The sequence below is a fragment of the Geospiza fortis genome, unplaced genomic scaffold, assembly GCF_000277835.1.
Source record: "Geospiza fortis unplaced genomic scaffold, GeoFor_1.0 scaffold286, whole genome shotgun sequence".
Lineage (NCBI taxonomy): Eukaryota > Metazoa > Chordata > Aves > Passeriformes > Thraupidae > Geospiza > Geospiza fortis.
In genome coordinates this window covers 1,624,141-1,647,793 of record NW_005054444.1, presented here as the reverse complement: position 1 = coordinate 1,647,793, position 23,653 = coordinate 1,624,141, and the positions used below count along the sequence as shown (strand labels likewise).

Genomic DNA, 23,653 nt, shown 5'->3' with positions numbered 1-23,653 from the left:
ATGGTAAAGAACGCCAAGACTGCAATGTAATTGTGAAGAAAATCCAAGGAAACTACTATTAGTGACATGTAACATCCATAACAAGATCTGAGCCATCCACAAAAAAATCTTACAAACACTCAGCCTCTCCTTTTCTCTACCTAGACATGGCAGTATTAAGAAGCTTAGTTAATGGCTTTCAATTTGATACTAAAAGAGCTGATGTTCAATCAGGGCAGAGCCACTCTAAATAAAACCACTGGCAAAATGAACCAGCACTCAGTATGACAGCTTGCCCTCAGCAGGGCCAGTGGGCTTCAAAATCGAACCTTTCCAGCAGAAGGGAGGACTTCTCATGTCCCTGATAACCGGGTTAAACGTGTCCCCAGGCATTTTGCTTTTCCCATGTGTCTGACGGAATTTAGAAGCATCAGCTGCAGCTCACTGGTCCATCTTCAAATCCACCTGGTTGTTCATGGGACAACTTTATTTGTTTTATACTAATAACACTAATTCCCATTAATACTGTGTAGGCAGAAGTGAAGCAGCACACTACCTGCTGGTTACTTAAATTAATTTTTCCTGAGGTCTCTTCTTCCCACAAACTGGTTCTGGTTCTTGTGTTTGCCCTCAAAACCACCTGAGCTTGTATTCTGTGACTCAGAGGTGCTTTTATCTGCTGAGCACTTCCTTCACTCTTCTGTCACACCTAAAAGCCTGCAAACTTTCACAGCCTTCCTATCTTAGACAAGCTACTACAGCCCTAACTATTGACAAATAAAAACCTTTTTCTTTCAGACTGCATTATGATGCAATTAGAAAGGGTCCTGATAGATCAACAGGTAGGAAATAAAAGGACACAAATCAATTTATGGGCTTGCTCCAGGAAATGTCAAGACATCAATCAAATATGAGTAGTAAAGGTAGGCATCTTCTTATCATTTGGGCAGCTCACAAAACACAGTGGCTGCAGGTTTAACATTTCTCATGCAGATGCCTGCGTTACTGTTGGCCCTGAGTCACTAAATGCGGGGCTTTAAAACAGGGAACATGTCCATCTTAAACCTCTAATAAAGGAAAACAAATAACAGAATTTTCCTTAAGCTGCTATCACCAGCTTTTCCTCCTGAAACTCAAGACTTCCACAAAGCTGTCGCACTTTACCTTGAAGCTTACCTTCTCTCTATAATTGCTCTCAAGCAATTGTTGCCTAAGTGGTTACAAGAATTCCCAATGAGCTACCTATCTGATTTGAAGCACAAGACTTCTGGACTCTCCCCTTCTGATTTTGGGGTGGGAAAGGGTTTAAATCTATACAAATCAGGGTGCCACATACTGTACATATGTACACAGATCAAGAAAAAGATTCCCAGCAGTCAGGGAGAGGGAAGAACAGGGACAAAGCAAGGTATGCTTCAGGTTCAGTTTGCATCCACTCAAGGTGAATAATGTTGAGATCATTGGAAAGCAGAGGGGAAAGTGTCTACACTTAATCAGCTCTGCATGCTTTTCATTCTGGATAATCAGTCACAAAAAAATTTTGTAAAATCCCACTTGGATAATGAGTCTCTTTCTCATCGAAAGTCAAAATCATCCTGCTGTCAAGAACACACCTTTTTGTTAAGACACAAGTTTAGTTTTCAATAGATTTATCTGTGAATAGAGAGTAACTATTTGGAATTTGAGGAATTTCTATACTGTCAGTCTTCATGACTGCACTGAAATACCAGAATTTCTCCTCAAGGTTCAGCTCAGGCAGTCCTGCAGTGGCAGAGGTTCAGATATGTTTTTTCAAGTGTTTCAGAATCAAGACATTATTGTTTCAAAGCCCTCTGTGTGAGCTCAAACTTCAACAGAAAATAACCCCCAGTGATTTCACCACAGAAACAAAAAGAAACACTAATTTTAAGTTGTTCCATCGCATCAGGGAGGGATGACTTATGCTTTGAAAAATAAGTAGCAGACAGTACTAAAAACCATTTTTATCTTCCAAGCAAAGACATGTTTTATGTGAGAAAATCTATTCTCTAGATGATAAGTAATATAAAGTGAGTCTGAACTGTTATCCAGACAAAACCTATTTCCTGACCAACTCTTCCAACCTATATCTCAAATACATGCATCCTCATAGGATGTTCAGGGTACGCACTGATGAGACTGTATGTCCCAGGGCATCAGAATTACTGGGGCTGGAAGCTGCACTGGATTTCTTAATGAGCTGAAATCAGACTGTTAACAGATTATGTCTGAAGCTGGGGATGCTCTATTATGTTCTGACTGCCAGTACACACTTTCTCTCAGTAGGGACTACAAAAAGTGAGGGAACTGGGTGGAAATTTCTTCTACTAGCTCCAGTATCTCTGTTCTGTACCTGCCTCCAAATCTGCTGTGAAGTTTCAAACTACTGGAATTATAGACACCACCAATTACTGCTACTTGTCTTGACCCAATAAAAAGCCAGATGGAGGTCTAAGCAAGAAACAAACAAAAGATAAGAGCAGCTGAGACTGAGATTATTCCCAGCAATGTGCAATTTAGGTGAAGCCTATGAGTTCCTGGCAAACTGCCCATGAGAATGCTGCTTAAGCCAAATTGAATACCTCTGACCTATGGATGTTTACAGAAAGGCGGCAGTCATAGAGCATTGCAGGAATAAATGAATGGGACTAAAAAAATTAAACAAGAGAAGAAAAAGGCAGGACCAGTCTTAAAATTTTACAAATACTGTGAGTTTTCCTAGCTATGGCTGAGTTATCCATGACCCTGAAGACAGTTTGAATACTTAAGTATTTACTGATTGTAAATTTGAGTATTTAAAATGAATGATTGTAAATGAATGAGTATTTACTCATTCATTCAGCCTAATTTCTGGTTAAAATAAATTTAAAAACCAGAAATTTTTAAATTGTTGAAATTAAGCTGTTTTGATTTCTTTATGATAGCCTCAGACATACCGACTAATACAAGATTATATCAATTTGATTAAATGCCCATCAATCTGGCATATCCTACATCTTAATTTTTAAGTAGGTGGTCAATTTTACAGAAAGGGAGGAGGGAAAATCCACACAAAACAGCGTATATTATAGTTTAAAACCTAACTGTACTTATAAAAAGCTAACTTTTTCTTTTGTGTCCTCTATTTTTTTTTCCACTCTTATTTATTTTCCCTTCCTATCCAATGGCCACACAGCTGAGAGGCTCAGAGAATCTATGATCTGAATGCAAAGACAGAAAAAAAAAAGTATGGACAGCTTGTGAGAGACTCTGTCTAGACCTCAGCACAGTTTAGTTTCAACAGCTTCTACGTGAACACTGTAGGGTGTTAATCCAATCTTTGGTGTGTCAGGTTTTTCAGGATTTTAGTAAGGCTTTGGATACTGTCCCTCACAGCATTCTCCTGGACAAGTTGTCCCAGTTGTGACTTGAGCAGGTTCAGACTGTGCTGGGTGAAGAACTGGCTGAAGGGCAGGGCTCCAAGGGGTGTAGTGAATCAAGGGGGCTACATCTGGCAGGTCACCAGTGGTGTTTTGGAGGGCTCAATTGTAGGGACAGTTCTGTGCAATGTGTTTATTGGTGATCTGGATGCAGGAGCTGAATGCACCATCAGCAAGTTTGCTGTTGATACTAAACCAGGAGGTGCTGTTGATTCTCTGGACAGACAAGAGGCCTTGAAGAGGAATCTGCATAGACCACTGGGCAATCATGCCCGGCATGAAACTTAACAAGTGCCAGATCCTGCACCTGGGATGGAGTAACTGCAGGCACAAGTACAAACTGTGACAGGAGTGTCTGCAGAACGCCCTGCAGGGAGGGCCCTGGGGGTGCTGGGGGCAGCAGCAGCTCAGTGACAGTCGGCAGGGTGTGCCCGGGCAGCCCAGAGGGCAGGAACCGTGTCCTGGGGGCATCAAACACAGAGCACAGCCGGGCAGAGGGGGGATCGTCCATCACCCGCTGTGCTCAGCGCTGCTGCGGCCTCACCCGGAGTGCTGGGGGCAGCTCTGGGCACCACAATGTAAGTGGGATGGGAAGGAGGGAGAATGCATCCAGAGGAGGGCAACAAAAAAGGGAATGGTTCAAAGCTGCATAAGAGACAGCTCAGACTTGACAATGGGAAGCACATCTTTACTGAGAGGGTGGTCAGACGATGTCCCATCCCAGTTTGTTTTAAGAAGCATTTGGGAAATGCCCTTATTAATGTGCTTTAACTTTTGGTCAGCCCTCAAGCTACGAGACAGTTAGGCTAGGTCATAGTTTTTAGGTCCCTTCCAACTGAAATACTCTATTCTATTCTGTTTCTTTTTAAATTTTGTCTTGTAAGTTTCTTCCAAGGCTCCTGAAATCCTACATTCCTGTCCAGTTATAATTATTATGGCACAAAGCTGTACCATCCCCATTTTAGATTCTTGCCACACCATTAGCTAGAACTCCTTATAAGCTGTTAGCTCCAGAGTAATTTTCAGATCAGCCAGTTCTGTAAGAATGCTATTAGAACAATATATTAGGTACTTAAGCAAAACCAAAGTACAAATTTGTCAGAAACATGTGCGAACTAGAGGCTATAGCGAGCAGAACTATTTTTCATTTTCATCTCATTGTACTGCACTGCCTGTCATTGCTGGCCCCAGTCACATCTTGGCACAGTGATGCATGAACTTGTCACCTCAAAACTGGAACTGCTGCGACCTACATGGAGTGATGCTGCACAGGCCCTGGAACTGGCACAGAATGCTGAGGCTCGTTTATGAGGAGACCCAGTGCCACTTCAGCAGATTGGGCTCATGTTTCAATGGTCTGTATTTCTAAGTCTAAAAATTCGAGGTTCTGATTTTAATAATTACAGCCAAACTACATGAGAGAGAATTATCCAAGAAACTAAGCCCTGCTGACAACTGCTGCTGTAACAATCTGGCATTGGAGATAAACTAAACTACCAAAGAGGGGAGTCTCAAAGAGAGGTTCTAGATTTGGTTTGTCCATGTCCACTAAGAGTTCAGCATAGTTCAAATTCATTTTGGCATGCTTTCTTATTCATTCCAACCTTTCCCTAACTCTAGCAAAAGGGAGGGTTGGAGATAAGGGGTGACTGACTTATAAACAGTCCTTTTATCTGCATTTCATTAGCAGATAAAGAACTGTACCATAAAAGATGCTCTTACAGGCTTTCGGTAAACACATTGCTGTTAATAACAAAATCAACCAACCAACCAAAAAGCCCCCAAAACCCAAAAAATAAAAAATGCCTATCAAGCAAAACTTTTTTAATAAATCCCTTTACTGTGCAGATATTCTGGACATCCTACTTGACCACTGAAGTAACTGAGAGCACAGGATTTCACTTAGTAGTTTCTCTCTGACAGTCATCATTTATGGTTCCTTTTTCTTGGAGATGTGCTTTGCAAAGTCTTGCCAATTTTGCTTTAGTTACTTCCAGTTAAGAATGTTCAAATCCATTTTGAACCAATGCAGTCACCAGAAATTCACGAAATCACTAAAGGAATCATTAGAACATGAATCACACACTGCCCATCCCTGTCACATATGTCTCTTGGTTTATATATAAGAACGCTATGGCCTTTTTCAACACAAAATATAATTTACATATCCAGAAAATAACAGAAGTACAACTGCCAATCCTGTTCTGTTCCCCTAAAAACATGCAATTTACGTGTATTGCCAAAATGCAATAACCTACCTCTTGATAAATCTTCAAATGTTTCTATACTCAAAGCTTCTAGTACCATCTTTTTAGGAACCACTGAAAACAACTTCCATTATTAAAAAACTGAATTAAAAACTATCCCAGATATTTCTTGAAGTCTAAGGTACCTCCTACAACTAAGAAGACGTGAGTCAGAATTTAAGGAACTGAATAACTACATTTCAAGCAGGTTTAGGTTCAAATAGAAGGAAGAAGATATAGGATTACTTTAGGAACACAGCTGCATAGTGCAGATGTGCTGATCCACACCACCCTATGTCACTGAGAAGCAGGTAATATCTGAGTGACTTAGATACCAGCATTGCTACTAAAGATTTCCCTTATGATTATGATGAGCTCATCTGTGAGAAGTTCATGAACTGTATGACTCATATCAGAAATAAATCTTCTTGCAAACACATTCCTTCTTAGATTTTTTTGATTGTTGTTTTTATTTTCCTACGGTTTACAATCACTGTTTATGACCCAGAATAAAAACTGCTATGACAGCATTGGTTGTGGGAAGCCGTAACTAATCACAAGTCAAAGCTGATCAAAAATAAAACACTTGTAGTTTTGCCTCATTCTTAAAGAATGACCTTATCGTGCAACAAATAAACTTTTTGTGCACTGTTCCCTCTGCCCTGCAAAATCCTCTATAAAACTGAAACATAATATTATGCCACTTGGCAATGTACCAGGACTTATGGCCTATAAAGGGACAGCTAAAGGCCGTACCAGATGCTTCTTCAACAGCAAACTAAAGAGAAACTGGAGCAGGACAGAAGAGGCTTTGTTATTGCAAATGCTTCCATGTTTGTTCTCAGGAGCTTTCCACCCTCAGGGAGGAAGAGACCATTACATTAGTGCCTCACGGACTTAACTAACTTACAAGGAGAATTTAAGTTATTTAGACCACCAGCCAAACCAATGCACTGATGCTGCTGCAGAGAGCAGTCCAATTAATTTCATACTGAAAGAAGCACAGGAAAATAAGCAGTACCTACTGTCTGCCACAGCTCTTCCACTGGGAGAGTATTTCTCAACTAATCTTTCAAAGGCAGTGGGATTATGCAGGAAAGTAGTTCTGTTTTCCTCCTATGACTTCCTCATACACAGCAACAGCACACTGCATAAAACAGGAAAAATCACTCCACTGGCCTCATCCCACCCAGACAGATTGCAGTGGAGAATAGGAAAATACCCAACATCCTCCCCACACTGTACAGAGAAGAGATTTGAGGTGGAAGAGAACAAGACTTATGTCCTACCACATGATTTTTTCACCACCTTGATTTGTTTTACTCTGTCTGCAGTGGGCTGATCAGCACAGACAGGCTGATCAGCTCAGAAGGGATCAAAAAGAGAGCTGATGGTGCAGGAGAGGTAAATGGCAATGAATGGTAGCATAATTTTATCTCCAAAACATCAAAGCTTTATATTTTTGTAAAAGGACTGTTTCCTTTAAATTCTCACACACTAGAGAAAGCTGTAATGCTAGAGGACTAGAGGACTAGCAAAATCTAAACTTCTGTAAGAAATTTTCTCCTGAGAGCATAAAGTAACTGCTGCCAGGACATTGCATAACCAGGCATAAAATGAAGCAAGCTACTGAAAAAGGCTAGTCTCCCAGTCACTCATATCTAAAATAGGAAAGCAGAAAGGGGAAAATACCAAAGCAAAGCTTAGTTATCTACTAGGACCTTTAAATATGAAACCTTAATATTAAAATATAGAGTGCCTACTACAAAGCAATTTCTTTTATGAGAGCCACATCCAAAGAAGGATGGCCTATTTAGAAGTCAAGCTCAAATAGAATCTGCTCTCAAATGTCATCAGAAGAGCAGCATCTTTCCACCAGGTCTATTCCCTAACATGCAGCCACAGTTTCATCTATTAAATATAATGATAAAAATAGCCAATGAAGGTTTATTGGTCCTTTTTGCCCTGTGAAGGCAATGCAGTTCAGAGAGAGGGAGCAGACATTTACCCTTGATTGTAAATCATCAAAACAATTTACAGCTGGCTTAATTTTTCTACACTTTCAAACAATGAGATTGCACAGTGACAGATTGGGGCATAACAACACACAACCCTACAATTAAGCCTCACAGAGAGAAAATTTGGCCCTTAGCAACTTCCCTTCAGTTTTTTTTTATAAGTGAAGCCTACTTATAATCTCTTAACTTGCAGGAGTGGCAGCTAGGGACAAAATAAAAATGCTACAGTTTGGCTCCTTCTTGTGATCCAGAACCAATAACAGAAAGAAAAATGTTTTACTACTGCATTTGTTTTAATCCCTACTACGGAAATCCAGCTTTTACTATAGCAGTTGTCTGGCACTGTCCATAAGCCAAGCAGCCCTGCACTTTGCAGAACTTTGTATGAAAAACCTAAGCAAGCATCAATTATTTTCAAAATCTGCCCTATCAGTCAGTACCGGCTGGTGAGAATGTTTGTGTTATGTCCAAAATTGCCAAAGAAGCATCAGAGATAACAGATACACTCTGCAACATAAGAAAGACATCACGGCAGAAACCAAGCAAAGTCACAAAGCCTGCAGCACTTTCAGGATATGACAAGAAAAAGAGAGAAAGCCGTTCTGTTCCCAGCTCAGGCCTTTTTATCCTCAAGCCTTGGAAAAGTGCAATCCATAGCTTGGCACCAGATTTAGCATCATAAGCCAAAGCACACAGCCCACTGTCTGAAATCAATCTTTTTTTCCCTTCAAAATAATAAATTATACCTTTTTTTTAATCTTATTGCTTGAGCCTACTGCTTTAGTATTTTATCTCTCCACTTCTGAAGCTAAAGAAAAGCTTTTGACAAAAACAGACACGATTTCCTTGTAACTACACAGTTCCAGAAGCTTAGCTTGGAAAACACTGTGCCCTTATAGTCACTGCAAAGTTGCAAAAGTGCAAAATTTCCTTAAGAGAGGCACAGGTGAATTTTCAGATCACGTCATTTGTAAATATCGAAAAAAATATCTGATCCCAAGTCAGAAAAGTCAGCTTTAATCTCTAACACTCTTAAGTGTAAGAGATTAAACTCTTAAGAGACAGAGTTCCTTTCTTAAAAGCTTAATGATACTATTTTATTACTGTTCCAGACACCATTCAAAGTTTTAGTGCAGATAAACATTTCATTGCTCAGCTGCTGAAAAATGTTGTTCAACACTTGCAGTAAGTAATAAGATTCAAAACAGGAAGAGAGGAAATTAAACCCAATAAGATACAAAAACAACCAACTCACAAGACAGAATATATTCTTACTTTAGAGCCAGAACAGATCCGATCTCTGACAATACACCCTTAAAACAACTTACATGTTTCACCATGTATTTCACTCCACTTTTTTAATAAAAATGTTTCCAATTTCAGGTTTAAGTCAAGAACTTCTTAGGCAATTTTCACATGAGCTGTGAAAATAGTAATTTTTAATTGGTTTGACCTTTCCTTTCAAAAGCCTTCATATTGGATTGTTTCCTGATTGCTGAGAGGATAGAATAACATCTGGAGGGACAGAAGTTGCCATTTTGAAGCTCTGCTACAATAAAAAAGATAGCTTTAAAGCAAAGCAGAGAATAAGAAAAGATCAACTCAAGTATTTTGGAAACAAATTTAAAATTATATACCAACAAAAACTATGAAATAAATTGTAAGTGCTATAAGTCAAACGTCTACTTTCTTGAGAAAATTTAGGAGAAGGTCTTAATTTCCCATCTCTGGCATCTCTCTTTGTTTCTGAAGAAGGTGGTTCAAAATACCCACCACACAGGAAGCACAAGGATTACGTCTTCACAGCCACTAAAATGTGAAAGTATTCCCCCATCTTCAACTGCTGATCAGTTTTAACTGCATGATACAGCTACCGAGGTACAAAGAAAGCTAGAATGCTAAAGGCTCGATTTTAAAGTTTAAAAAAAAACCCTGAAAGAATTAAAGCAAATTAATTGCTAAAATAAACGTCATATAATAGGCAGCTAACAAAACTCCTTTCTTCGGGTAAGGAAGAATGCAAGCTGTTCTCCTGAAGCTGGTTTTCTGAAAGAACTGAAGTGTTTCAGCTGCCCTCTAGTGTTAAAATGAATGCACGGGTAAGCCAAGAGCGAGGCTAAAAGATGCTTGAGTTAAGAAATTACTCACTGTGGTTTACTTTTAACCACTCTGAAACTAAAAATTAAAAAGTAAATTTTAAAATACCACGGGGCCAATTTTTCTTTTAAAATTAAGGTATTCAAACCTTTCCTGTAGCATGCAATTCTGCCCCACAGCAACTAACTATATGAAATTATGGGACATCTTTTACTCAGCTTCAGCCCTTTATTTCAGCCGACGGAAAAGTTCTGCTTGATGCTAAAAAAACTAAATTATTAGAATTTTAAAAAAGAAAAGAATCAATCATCTATTTTCATAACCCAAGTTGTAAGATAAGCAAATATTAAAATTAAAGGAATACTGGGTTTTATAATTCACTCGACTTAAACTGTTTATATATAAGCATGGCTGAAAAATTCTCCTTTTCCTCCTCAGGCTCCACATATAAATTTCAACTTGAGTTTAATTAGCATGCAGAAAAAGGAAAGCTCAGAAGGAAACCATCTCTGGAGGGTTCTTTATCAGCAAATTCAATAAAATCTTGAGCACCAATGACAAAGTTCATATAACAAAAAGTTAAACTCCTAAAAATATTAGGTACTGATAGAAGGAGAAATGTTCTAATAGATGAACTAAGTTTTAAGTTGTGTGTACTGCTGGCTCACGGTCAGCTTGGCATCAACCAGACAGAGCTGTTTTCCAGAGGGTCAGCATGAACTGGAGTATAACCAGGTACTCTTGGAACACATTCCTGTGCACATGCACATGCTGTGGATGAATGGGACCAGTCAACACAGGTCAGCCAGTGACAAATAATGCCTGACCAACTGGATTTGTGGACAATGAATAGTGGATGTGATTTACCTCAGCAAGCCTTTTGACAGTCTGGATTGGTGGGCAACTAGAGAGGTAAAAAACTGCTTGGAAGGCTGGGCTTGAAGAACAGTGGTTTAAGTGTCATAATCTATGCTGGGGGCCAGCAATGAGGAGAGTATAGCATGGGTCTGTCTGGAGACTTGTCATGCTTTCATACCTTTATCAATAACCTGGAGAAGGTGACACAGTCCACTCTCATCAGGTTTGCAGATGACAGCAAACTAGGGGATGCAGACAATAAGCTCCAGGGCAGAGCTACCATTTTGAGGAACCCAGACAGGCCAGAGAAAGAGGCTGCCAGGAAAGGACCTCTGCTGAAAAGGATTTGTGGGTACCAGTGGAGACGGGGCTAAATGGGACTCGGAATTGCAATGAAGGCTAAAAGCTTGCTGTACTGTATCCACAAGACAATGCACAGTAGATAACAAAAGTGATTGTTTTCCTTTACTCAACACTGTACTAAATCCAGTTCTGAGCCTCCAGTAAAAGAAAGTGTTGATCAAGGCTGTGGAACTGTTGGAGTGAGGCCAGAGGAGGCACATGAAGATGAACAGAGGGCTGGAGCATCTGTCTGATGAAGACATGCTGAAAGTTGAGGTGGTTCTGCCTGGAAAAGGTTCCAGGGAGACCTTATAGCACATTCCAGCCCATAAAGGGGGCCTGAAAGCTGGAGAGGAGACATTTTAAAAGGGCATTCACCAACAGGACAAAGAGGGAAGGTTTCAAACTGAAGGAGAACCAACTTAGATTACAATGATGGTGACTTAGATTTACAATGAGGGTGATAAAACACTGGCACAGGCTGCCCAGAGAAATGATAGATGCCCCATCCCTGGAAACATTAAAGCCATGCTAGGTGGGGTTCTGAGGAACCTGGCCTGGTTGAAGATGTCCCTGCTCATTGCAGGGTGATGGATTAGATGCCCTTTAAAAGGTCCCTTCTAACCCAAACTATTCTGTAAGAAACCTGAGCAAGTCCTGCCAAAGATCACCAAGTTTCTCAGGTAATTAGAACTCTGGGCCTGTGAGGAAAGGCTGATAAAAACGGGCTTGCTTCACTTATGAAGGCTTTGGAGGAACACAATAGCAGACTTTCAATTCCCAAGAGAGGGTTACCAAGAACATGAGCCAGGCTTTTTATGAAAGTATGTGGTAGGAGAACAAGAGGAAACTGAAGTTGCCACAGGACATTAAAAAAAATCACTGCTCTGAAGTATTGAAACAAGTATCTGAGAGACTATGGAATCTATGTCCATGTAGATTTTCAAGAACCATCTGAACAATATCCATACAACGTGGTCTGAAGTCAGCATTGATCTTGCTTTGAGTAGGAGCTGGGCTGGATGACCCCTGGAGGTCCCTTCCAACCTGAATGAGTCTGCAAATAACATCACCTTATAAACCATTATAAAATGGCTTTGGAAATGGCTTTAATATCTGACATATGCCTATCCCAAGGCTTCCTGCACAATACAATGCACAAGGAGTGCTGGCATACGTGTGTAGCATTGAAGAATGCTTGAGCCACTCCACTCACAGCTTATCTGCTTAGTTAGCAGCATTTGTTTCAAGAAAATTTAAAACAGTGTCCCCACTCCCTCAGTACAAACATATTGATATGGGCACCAAGATGCACAAGGTCATATAGATACAGACTTTTAATCAGGCTGGAGGCCCTTGGAAAGTTTCCATGACACAGATGGTGACCCCTGGCCTGGGTATCACATCTGTAGTGGCACTGTCCTTACCATGTCTGCTCCACAAGAACCACCACTGGTATGAAGGCTGCCAGTTGTGGAGTAATGTCACGTATCTGATCACGATAGTCAACAATGGGGCCTACACTTAATTCCATTAATCTGGACTAAAAATCCATGTCCATCATGAGTAAACTTGCTGACACAAACTCTGAGAGCAGCAATAATCCAGCAGGGCCAAACCAAATCACTGCCTGGAATGCAGAGTCTGATGTAATACTTGGCTTCAAGTTGCTCCCATGACTCTCAGTTACACATACAGATACAGTCACCCACATTACACAGCTACTTTTGTTGAGCAGTTTTGTGAAATCTGTCAAAAAATTCAATGCTGTTCACACCAGTATCAGCAGAAGGCATTACATCACAGTAAGCACACTGGATCTCTGAAGCCCAGTGAGATCTTTAGGAAGACAAAGACAAATACAGTTTTAAAACATAGAATGATGTTTATAAATATTTGATAGGAATGTCAAGGTCTCTAAAGCTGACCAGAGCTCATCATGGACAGAAGTTTCAAAATCACACTTTGGTCAGCTACATACTTATGGCTGCTGCTCTATGAACGTTCTCAGCATGGTAATACAATTCTGCTGCCTGGGCATGCTCAGATACCACAACTAGCACCTGTGCCATCCTTTGGGATTCTCTAAGATAATACAGCATCTAGTCTGGCATCTATCCACTTTCGCAAAACAACTCATCTAACCCAATTTCCCATCATCTTTGTTAACTGTCCTACAGCTGTGGGAAGAAAAATTCCCCAGGGGCCTACAGCCTGTTTCTTTTCTCTCTCTTTCCTGGCACTCACATAAAATACACTCTGGTTTTTCACGACAGAAGGCACTGAAACAGGAGGAAAATGCCCCCATTCTTGCTGACTAATAAGCATGCCTCTGATCAGATGTGACCACCTTCCCATGACATGGTCACACAGCCATGAGCTGTGCTCCTGCAGCACCACAAGTTCACCGGTGCCCACAAATTTCCTGTTGGTGGGCGCCGTGGTCAGATCAGAGCAGATGCACCACGACACACAGTCCGAGGGTGCTGCACTGAAGAAAAGATTACAACATGTGCAGCCTTGAAACACCCAGTGCTGTCCTCAAACAGGACAAGAACCTCACAGCAGCCGGTAAAAAGAAAAATGGTTCATACTTGAAAATCCCTAATTGAACTTAATAGATGGAAAATAGACTTAAGAGCTGAAACCAAGTTTTAATATCCCACACCAATTACAAATTCTTGTGTGTTATATTTTGTATTCACTACCTAACTATAACCTCAAACTGTTTTAAACTCACAGCCCCCACCATTAACCCTGATGATGACTTCTACAACCTATAATAAGGATATATGAAAAGAACCACCCTATTTTTTTGTTTCACCATCATTGCATTTCAGCGAACCTCCCCTTCTTTCTCTTAAGAATCTTGACAGACTACTAAATTAAAAGATAGGATGGCATGAATAGTAATAGTAATGGCATGAATAGGATGGCATGAATAGTAATACCATTTAAGTATTTCATATATTTGTTTCAGTTAGGTATCCATGGAATTATGATAATGTAAATAGAAGAGCCTAAGGTGAATTAGCAGATGTTATTTTGAAACACAGGTACACAAACAGATCTGCAGCTTCATTTAATCTGAGTGCAAAGAACAAAAAGCAGACAAAGTCACCACATTATTTTAACCTATACAAATGCAGAAGATTAGTCTTTTTCTCTCTTTTTACACTCCTTCCCTTAAAAGAGAAAATTTCCATCCCCAAACTACTTTATTTCTTTCCACATTCTGCTACATCTTCTCATTCATCAAAGGTTCATCAGTCTCATCTAATACATTTCAAGTTGGGTAGCTCAGGATGCCTTAACAAACAGGAATTTGTCTGAGCTTGGCTGGATTCCCTCAACTGCACCCTCATCCACCAGTTGTGGATGACTGGTACTAGCCAACTGTAAAGCACTGTTCCTGAACAAGTAACAATTGTTAAAATAAAAAAATTAGAGTTTAGGCTATGTATTGTTCTGGGCTACTATCAAAGGAAGCACTCGCATGAAAATACAAAAGCAGGAAACAGTAAAAAAGTACATTTCGTGGCACCAGCTCTTTGCCAGCTTCAGTCTTCACTGTGTACTGTATCACACCAACATATAAAAGGTGCACTGTGAGCAGCTTTAAAGCAAAAACAAATGACAAAAAACCAAAACAAAACCCAAACCAAACAAACAGCCACCCCACTACTCCAGAAAAAAAAGAAAAACATCCAAGCAGACTGAAGACCAAAGCACTAAACAATTGTGACAAGAAAAAAACCTTAAAAAAGGTCAATGCTGTCCCCGAGACAACATTTTTATTTCAGCTGTCAGCTTTGAAAGCCAGATATATAAAAATGTCAGTAAATGCAAAAGGTAAAAATTAGTACTGTTATACAGACATATTCATTGGCTTTCCAGAGATTCTCTCTCTTTTTTTGTTTAATTATATACCAAGGTTATAATAATAAATCACAAGAAAGAATACCAGTTTTAATAGCATGCTGATTTACTTACACAAAACTGCAAATCATTCATTTTCAGTTCACTCCTGGAGTCCTCCTCCTGTCTTGCATGCCTCTGGAATGACCCAAACAGCACCAAGGTGTGGCTGGACAAAGAGCACACCTGACACTTCTGTGTGAGGCTCCCAGACAAAAATCAGCTCTTGGCAAATCCCTACTTTCCAGTAGGTGAACAGAACTTAAAATCACAAGGCACAAGAGAAAAACAAATAGGTTTGAAGATCCATATTTCAAGTAACACTGTTCACAAGGCCTTAAGCTGAAATTGCATAGCAACCATTAAAAATTTTAACACCAAAACAGTCAAGAGGAAAGCTCATGTCTTTACAAAGAGTCTGATGGGTGAAGGTGTGGGTGTTAAGGTCTTTGCAAAGGGTGTTAATGTCTCTGCTGACTTAGGGCAGCAGGTTTGTTGCAGAGCCCTGGCACCTTGGCTCCTGAAACAGACAAGGGGCCGCGCAGGCCTGAACTTCTGAGCTTTGGGGTAAACCAGCAGGTTCAAGGGGGCAATGTGTGGTAGGCAGTTCGGGAAGGCTGTACCTTCCTAATGCCTCAGCAATGGGGAAAGAAGAGAAACAAGATGCGGCTGGGAGTTTAGGATCAAGGGAGGCTGTGCCCTCCGGAACCCTGAGAGAGAAAACCCTGCGGGTGTGCGCCCCAGTGGACTCCCCCCTTAATTCAAATAAAGCTGAAGGACTCCCCTGTCTCCTTTTTGTACATAAACCTCTGGCGTTTGTGGATTTTCCTGACACAGTGAGCAAAACGTACACATCACAACACACAGCCTTCACTAAGTTCTTCCTGACTGTTCCTATACTCTTTTTGATATGCATAAGGCATGTAAGAAACAAGCAGGCAATGTTGTCAAAGGAGCATACAACACTTGAACATAAATTAGACACATAAACACTATTTAGGCTAAAAGTAAATCCCTCAAGACAAGATAAGCTAACTGTAGTCATTAACTTTTTAAAAATATGCTTTTATAAAAGAAAATACATTTTAAAATCAAACCGTGACATCTAAAACTATCTAGTTTTCTGTTTTCACCTTAAATTGCATCAACGCTTTCAAAAGGTCACAAAAATTATTTTGACAAAAATATGCTCATCATGATATGAGTTCTGCTGAATAATTGGTATTAACATACCTATTTTCAGCAGTTTTATGTGACAAAACCATCACCTATCAGCTTTTTTAGGTTGAGAACAATCCAAAATAACTACAATATCAACGCTCTGTGGGTGAACATTCATTTCAGAGACCAGAGCCCTTTGCAAAGCCTGATTGTGCTTTAAGCTTACTTTCCTCCCAAATTCAAACTAATTTTTCTAATAATTTTTCTGTAAGGAAGAGTCTGTGCATTTGCAACTGTTCCACACAAATCTGTGTTATCTGTCCTGCTCAGAGTCACAGGCACTGAATTCCATTTCTGTTCTTAGTCATGCATGGCTCACTCTCCATGCCTACAGCATCTCCCGTCACTCTCAGCACTGCTAGCAATGTACAGTCAAGCCTGACCTAATGTGCTCCCCTGGAACAGAAGGCAAAAATAAAAACACAGAGATGGGACAAATGCTAGCAACCCTGAGTTTAAATTTTACCCATCTTGCAGAGCATCAAATAGGCCGCTTCAAAATGTTTGCAGCTTCACCTCCTCCCGGTCCATGTGACAGGCTCTTGTCAGTTTGTGTGTCTTTCAATTTCCATCTGACTTTGTTGCCTGGCTTTGTTACTGAATACCTTATCAAGCCCCAAATAGGTTTTATCCACTCTCAATTCAATCAAATAATTGAATCAGGTAAGGTTCTGCAATTTGCTTGATGCTGAACATTTAGAAGAAGAAGTTTCCTGATGAGTTATTTCAGGATGTGAAAAACGAGGTTCACTCTCCTGGTAAAATTTAAAAGTTTAATAAAGGGCAACAGGATACAAAAATAAAGTCAACGGCCTGGTGCTTGGCATTCAGCCAGGAGCACACCTGCTATTTCAGAGACACCCTTTACACACCTTTTCTATTGCATCAGCCTATTGCATATTCATAAATAACTGTGCATATTTAAACTTTTCCCCAAACTAGTTTACATGTTCCAAGAACCGTTTAGCACAGCTCCTCCTCAGGTCTGCCTTTTTAGAGCATGCACATCTCTTGGCTGTGGTTTAATTCCGTTTTTATTATCACTTCCAGCTTGGGCTTTGGTCCATACTTTCTACAGAGGGTAGGTGCTGATACTTGGCATATCAGTAGCAGGGGTTTTCATCATACATTCATTGGGTATTATCCAACCAAGCAGGCAGCTCGATTACCACAAGTTCAACTGTATCAGCTATTTCACCACTATGTCTAAGTTTAGTTAATAGCAGAAATAAAAACTATATCTTTATAGCAGTTACCTTAATGTTACACATATAGCATCCATTTTCATATTTGCAAAAAGCTGATATTATAATATGTATTTATAACAATGAGATCTGTGCATGAGCCTCTGAAACCCACTACTGAGGGCAAATTGAGGAAATACAATAGGCTTTCCATCTCTCACATCTTGTGCTCTGTATAGCAATAGTGCATTTATGCCATAGTTTTCCCATTAATAATGCTGCTTTGTGTTAACCATCCTCAGATGTTGCACACCAAATCCTAGCTAGCCGACTAGTTGTTTTCAAACTCTCCCTTTTTCCTTAAACATTGCTGGAGAGAGGACTTCAAAAGAGGAACCATCCTGTGATACTAGGTCAATTAATCTCCGTGTCAGCCTGAGGGCAATACAGAGGCAGGCAGAGCAGGAACTGGCAGGATGGCAAAGACAGAGCAGCTGAGTAGCACAGTTCAGCCAGGAACAGCACAGGGCTGAGCACGAGCTGACAGCCCCCAGTACTGCCATGGCCGAACACAAAACAGGAGAGTGATCAATTAGCTTGACAAAAGGGAATAAAAACAGGATTAACAGCTATTGTTGACCCCTACATGGATCCCCAACTTTTTTTCAAAAACACTGAACTTGGCTTGGAAAACGGGCTTGGAAAAAAACTGGGCAGTGACTTCTACAATCGATAATGATACACTGCAAAAAAAGTATCAAGTGCATTAGGAATACACTTTTGTGCCTCTGCTAGGGGGAAACCTACCTGCCTAAGGGGCATTCAGCTGCTGGAAAATCCACAGCAACTGAACCAAAGTGCCAAGAAACACATTAGTAGGGAGAAATTTGATACTGGCTCTGCAGAGGGCTGGCTGAAAAGTGCAGTGTTTTTTCCTCACTGGCATCTCTAACCTCTGTGATACTACAAATGCTTCTGCTGAGTGACAGCAGTACCCCTTTGTAAATGATGGGGAGGATTCCAGTGCTACTAGCAAGGAAAGTAATGGAGCTCCTGAAATTCCCACCTGTGCCCACATGAAGACAGAGATTTCTCTCCTACACTGGAAGACACTGTACAGGGATTACAAGAGCAATAATTTTATGCAAGAGAAGAAAAGACAAGAAAGAATCCACTGACAATCAAAAGCTTTGGCACTCTGGTAAGATCAGTTCCTTGAGCTTCCTAAAGACAAAAAAACCTAACCATTCACAGCCTCTCTGAAGCTCAGCTGCATGAGTGTGATATACACCAAGCAGAAATTAATAGTTGGGTCAACAATTTAAATACAGCAGACAATAAATCAGAAATCAAAGTGGATTAAAACAGAGTATACAGAGACTCTCCAGAAAATGCTTAAGGGCTGATAACAGTAAAAATGAAAACTACTGCTTTAAGAAATTTAGTTTAGTTCACAGCTGTCCAATAGGCTACAATAGGAACATGTACATAGCACTATTTATAATGAGGCTTTTTTAGTCCATCACAGAGAAGCAGACAACACATTGCATGCAACAAAACAGGTACCACAAACCAGCTCAGCCCAGCGAGATGGACCCTGCAGTTTATTTTGGGGGCTGCCATGCCCAAGAACTGCTCTCTGGGAGCCTGGTGACAGGCAATAAGGACAACAAGCTAAGTAAGAGCAGAAAATTGTGCTCCAACACATTCCTATATGCCTTCTCTCACATGACAAACAAGTAAGAGACAGCCTCACCCTATCATTCATAAGGAGATTTGGTTGTATGTATGACTAAATACTCAAGTGAAAATCTTTCTCCGTGTTAAAAAACTTAAATAAAAATCCACCCATGGGAAAGTGCCACAAATCTGATACTCCAAGGGAGCAGAAATAATAATAAAACATGTTAATTAATCATGGGGACAAATATTCCAGGTTCAAGCAACCTGAGAAGAACCAGCGATTAACTAACAGTATCTCTGGGACAAATAATTTTCCTTTCCCCATAACTAATTTATCTTTTGCCAGTGGGGTGCTCCATACATGGAGATTTAACTTTATGGCACATTAAAGTTTAGCTGTATCATATTACTTAGTAACTTACAGGACAGGATCATTTACAATTTTGCCTCAAGGCCTCAGAATCCAGCTTAAAACTGAGACTCTGAAAATTAAATTACCCTGACCTGGCCTAATGCCAATCCCAAAGCCACTGCCCACAGCAACTTTCTTTTCCTCAGGCTACCTCAGCAGAACTTCTAATAATGTTCCTGAAGATGTGGTCTAACATTATCCATGTAATTAGACTTGTTCTTCTTGTGAACAGAGACTGATGCCAAGTACTCATTCAAATGAGACATGAACAACGTGTTAGCCCAACTGTGGAACATCTGAGCACGTTTCACACATTTTACAAATATGTGCCTTTGGCACAACAGGGTCATCAAGTTGTTTCTATTACTTAAAACAGCCAATATAAGTTAACAAAATCTCTTCTCATACTTCTCTTTCTCGCCTTGCTTGCCTGATCTCATTTTGGGTTAAATTTTACAGCCTGTATTTGTTCAGTAGGTCCCAGGTCCTCCACTCTGTGCCTCACTCTGCTGGGCACAGTATGAAGACCTTGAGAGCAGTGACCCTGCTCACAGTCCAAAACAAACCACACAGAGGAAGAACAGCCCTGCCCCAGTGAGGTACCCAGGATCACCCCAGGAGGCCTCACAGTCCAGGACATGGGTAAGGCACAGTGACAACTTGTTCCCATACAATAGCACCTTAAACACATAAAACTCATAATTCAATACATCCTATACGTTTAAATGTCCATCTCACCTGGAATGGCTGCCTGCCATAAACAAGCCATCACAAAGCATCTCACACACCCTTTTTTATTTCATTACACAATAGTGTTTTGCAGACATCCCCACAGTATGTGCTGGTTTTAAGATACAGCTGAAGATTGTCTTCACTATTCAGTCTGGGTCTGAGCTCTCTACTGAGCCCTTTCCTACAATAGCTTTTGTAATAAACTCTATTTAAATCTGAGTGATGAGTAGCACATTTCATTCAACTTCAATACCACACATCAGCAAGGCATTCAATCACTTTATTTTAACAACTATTTGTTGTTCATTCTAGAAATTCAGGTCTGGCAAGCTTTTAATATGCATGAGTACCTTTCATAGAAAGCAAAAAGCATGTTTCCCATTCTGCTCAGCATGTTCAAGTCCTATCTTCTTCACAGAAACAGACCACTTTGAAAGGAAAACGCTTGAATTCATACAAAAGGGTATCTGAAATCCAGTAGCTAACACTGATAAGCAAGGTAAAGAAAGTAGGGTAATTTCTAAACCTCCATTAGAGATGGGATACTAATTTTTCAATTTGCTGTGAAATAGATTTCAGAAACATAATGGAAAGGGGGAAAATTGCATACTACCATGAATGCAAGAAAAATGTTTGAAATATCCTATTTATCTTCCCTCTCTAAGGGATGTGGATTCTTTTGTACTCCTTGATGATGTGAATCACAGGATCAGCATTCTGGGAATCAATCCTATTCCCATTTACGAGTGTAATATGATCATTTAGCATAATTAACACATGATATTTCATTACTGCCATGGACTTGGTCCAGATCTGAAATGTAAATATTTGCCAAAATGTACATCCTAGTGCCCAGTGATACACAATGGTGTAACTTAAGACCCTAACTTGATTTGCTTTCTCTTCTGGGGGTAGAGTTAAGGCTGCTGTGGGAATTCTCACTTTCATAACATGAGGCAGCTTTAACATTATAGTTGATGTTACATTAATTTCTGCAGTATCAAATTTTAAAGGTGTGGAAACAAGATGAAAGAGCTCACAATACAGCCATCGTTTCAAGTGGCACTGGAATGAACAGAAAGAAAACTCCTGGAACAAATAACAACTATTTCAATCTTCCCCAACTATCTTTTCCCTAGGGCACTCAATCACCCAGCCCTCCTAGGACACAGTAATCAACAAACCACCATTCTGTGTGATTCAGAGCATGGCACACATGCAAAAAGTAATCATAAAAATCATTGCAAGATGCAAACACACAGCAGCCCTACAGAGAGACATTTTATGACCAAGCCAAGACTCTTTATAACAATCTTAAATTCTACAGCATGAAATTTCATAGGTTCTTTATCTTACATACTGTAACATTGTGTCTCATCTACTACAAATACAGATGTTACCTGTGTCAATGCCTAACATCCCTCGTCAATCTCTTCATTCTTTGTCTTGCAACAGAAATATCAGGAAGCTATTCACAACTGTGCTAGTTCTGGGTTAGCTTTCTTCACAGTAGCTGGTATGGGGCTGTGGTTTAGATTTGTGCTGAACAGAAGGTTGATAATACAGAGATAGTTTTTGGTGGTGGTGAGCAGGACTTACACAGAACCAAGGCCTTTTCTCCTTCTTGTATTGCCACGGCGAGGAAATTGGAAGTATGTGGGAAATTGGGAAGACCACAGCTGGGACAGCTGACCCCAACTGACCAAAGGGATATTTCATATCATATAACATCATGCTCAGCATATCAAATGAAGCAAGAAGGAGAAAGGGAGGAAGACTGGAGAAATGGCTTTTGTCTTCACAAGTCACCATTACATGTAATGGGCCCTGGTCTCCTGGAGATGGCTGAACACCTGCCTGCCCATGGGAAGCAGTGATTTAATTCTTTGCTTTGCTTGTGCTTGTGGCTTAACCCATGAGTTTTCCAGCTTTTACCCTTGCAGTTCTCTCCCCAGTCCCATTGGTGGGGGAGTGAGTGAGCAGCTGTGTGGGGCCTGGCTGTTGGCTGGGGTTAAACCACAACCATGTCCAACATCAATTGTACAGATTTTAAGCTAGTTGTATACCTCCTATTACTGATTTTTCTCTTGGAAACACACAAGTCCTACAAGTGAAATTTTCCAAAGCAGTTGACAACAGAACTACTGCCTTGACATTGAAAACCCTCTCAGGATATATCCCAGTTCTCTCTTAAATAAACAATATCCCTAAGTCAATGCATCTTTACAGTATCCCCAAGACTGAGCCATTGAGCAGCATCACCTCTAATGATGATTTACACAAGAGTAAAGGAAAGCTCCAGCACTCCTTTTTCATAGCCTCACCTAACGTGTTCTTAGCTTTTCCCAGTTGCAAGGGGATTCTTTCCCTTCACAGACCATAATCTCTCATCACTCATCCCAAACTGTACAACAGTAGATGTTCTTTGCCTGCAGCTGTCATGACAAGTTTTAAACAGCAGCACAAAAGTATGAAACAGTTCTTGGCAAGCCAAGTACAAGAGTGGACTATTAGCTCTCTGTTGCTCTCACTGCTTGGATTTATCAAACTGCACTACTTGCAGCCTTTGGCAGAACACATGGCATTCAGCAGAAAGGTGGATCACCTTGCTTTCCCTAAAGGAGCAGAAGCTGTTTCTTCTCCTGTGTCAGAAACTTAATGAAAGGTAAGCAGTGCCACATCTGCCACTTGCTCCTAGCCAAGGCTAAATCCCTGAAGAACACAGGGAATGTAAAAATACAAAGCAATGGGCCTGCAGCTGTAGTAAGACACCTAACCCAGGGTAGCCCTGGGTTCCTCTAACATGAGTTTGTTTTTCTAAGCCTGTTTATAGATCCACCCTTTCACAAAAGGATATAACTTATGCGGACTAATGAAATTGCTCTCAATTGGAACCTTGTTTCATTCTTCTCTGCTTCCTTTCCCTATAAATGTCACAGGTAAGAAAACAGAGGAAGAGGAATCTTTGCATGTAAGGAAGAGGATTATTGTCTTCCTCTGTTACATTTCCTTCAGTACTTATGGCAGCACTTGGAGACAATCCCAACAACAACCATGTTACTCTGGACTCTCTCAGCATTTGTGGCAAGAAAATAACAGATTACAAAAAGGTTTTGTAAGGGCTCAGTGTTGGACCAACTCATCTTCCCTTAATGTCAGTGCGAGGAATATTAATGATACAGCTTAATGACTCCAAGAATCCTTCACCAAGATCTTACTTACTGAGGTAACTGGATGTACACCAAGGAAAAATTCACAGACCAAACCTGGAAAGAAGAAGAAGAAGAAAATTAATTTATTTGTCTTTTGGACCCACTTTCCACCACAAACATAATTAGCTTAGGAGGACAGACAGGAGAAATTCAGGGAGATTTAAAAAAAACAAACAGGAAAAGGTATATCAAATTCCACTTGCTCCTGAACAAAAGGAGTAAGTCTTAACACTGATCTCCAGGGCATAATATACTGATTTGATCTGGACTCAAGTTTAAATAATGGCAATAAGCAAAATACTAAAACAGAAACT

General features: G+C 40.3%; 1 protein-coding gene across 3 annotated transcripts in view; it reads right to left on the bottom strand.

Moving 5' to 3' along the window:
- TSPAN9 (tetraspanin 9) overlaps nucleotides 1-23,394 on the bottom strand; it is a 158,146-nt gene extending 134,752 nt beyond the window's left edge. Inside the window, exon 1 of one of the 3 annotated variants that reach the window (XM_005427414.3) lies at nucleotides 23,350-23,394. The gene's annotated coding sequence lies outside the window, so the exon portion shown is untranslated. The remainder of the gene's footprint in view (nucleotides 1-23,349) is intronic. The other 2 variants (XM_031062282.1, XM_031062283.1) reach the window with 2 other exon arrangements.
- Nucleotides 23,395-23,653: the final 259 nt, after the last annotated feature.